The 1242-nt window shown below is 38.6% G+C and overlaps 1 pseudogene; it reads right to left on the reverse strand.

Annotated features, from left to right (window-relative positions):
* Window positions 1-492: 492 nt before the first annotated feature.
* On the reverse strand, window positions 493-591 carry LOC132284074 (small nucleolar RNA R71; annotated as a pseudogene).
* Between the last annotated feature and the right edge of the window lie 651 nt (window positions 592-1242).

Below are 1242 nucleotides of genomic sequence, written 5' to 3' on the forward strand. Positions count from 1 at the left end.
CAAGTATCACCCACAACAACAAGGCTAAGTTCCATTGGGAATGCCTAGGCCAATATTTACTCCACAACCCCCCATAGTTCAAGCTAATAAAGGTGTTCATTTAACACCACCAATTGTGAATCCTCCTATTGCATTGAGAGACCATTATGTACCTAATGAATACAATGCACCCACTTGCATTCAATTGCCTCCATTTAGAGCACATCACTATGAAATTAAACCACAAACTATTCAAATGCTTCCAAACTACCATGGATTTCCTAGTGAAGAACCTTATAAGCATTTGGATGAGTTTCTTGAAGTGTGTTCCACCGTGAAATACACGGACATGCTGGAAGAAGTGTTAAGGCTTAAACTTTTTCCTTTTATCCTTAAAGACATGGCAAAATATTGGTTTAACAATCTTAGGCCTTTTTCGATAACTTCTTGGGCGGAAATGCAACAAGAGTTCTTAAAAAAGTACTATCCGGTTTCTAAGACCAATGCTATGAGAGCTTTAATTAGAGAATTTTCTCAAGGGGATGGGGAAATGTTTCATGAGGCATGGGAAAGGTTTAATGATTTGCTTAGAAAGTGCACTCATCATGACATACCTAAGTGGCAACTAGTCCAATATTTCTTTAAAAGTTTACCGAATAATCACAAAGGTATGGTTAATGCATCCATGGGTGGTTCTTATCTTGATAAGCATGAAAATGATGTGTGGCAATTGTATAAAAGTATGAGTGAAAATTCCATACATAGGTCCTTATCTTCTAAAAATGGTAGAAACCTAGGTGGAAGGAAGAATGTCGGCTTATATCAAGTTGACAACTCCAATGACATAGCCATCAAGATGAAATCCTTGTCTCAAAGGTTTGATCAATTTTTTATCAACCAAAATTCGGTGAATCAGTTGTCCCCATGGACAAGTGCAAAGTGAGCCCCATGAGCAAGTTAATGCTACATTTGTTAATCCAGGGAATAATCCCTATGGCACTCATTACCATTCAAGTTGGAGGAACCATCCAAATTTTTCTTGGAAAAGCCAAAGGAAAGGCTCAAACCCTCCCCAAGGTGGTTTTCAAGGGAAGTATGTTCCGCCACCAATGCAAGGCCAAGGTTCCCAAGGTTTTAAATCATCATCATTTCAATCACATGGCAATCAATTTTCTAATTCTCATTTTCCTAATCAGCCATCATATTCCCAAGGCCTTTGAAGAGAAAGTTTTGACCGCTCTAGGCACTCTAGAGGTGAACACT

This window comes from Cornus florida, unplaced genomic scaffold (genome assembly GCF_030987335.1).
Source record: "Cornus florida cultivar Cherokee Brave unplaced genomic scaffold, ASM3098733v1 CherokeeBrave_3.0.0_Hap2_Chr01, whole genome shotgun sequence".
NCBI classification, from domain to species: domain Eukaryota; kingdom Viridiplantae; phylum Streptophyta; class Magnoliopsida; order Cornales; family Cornaceae; genus Cornus; species Cornus florida.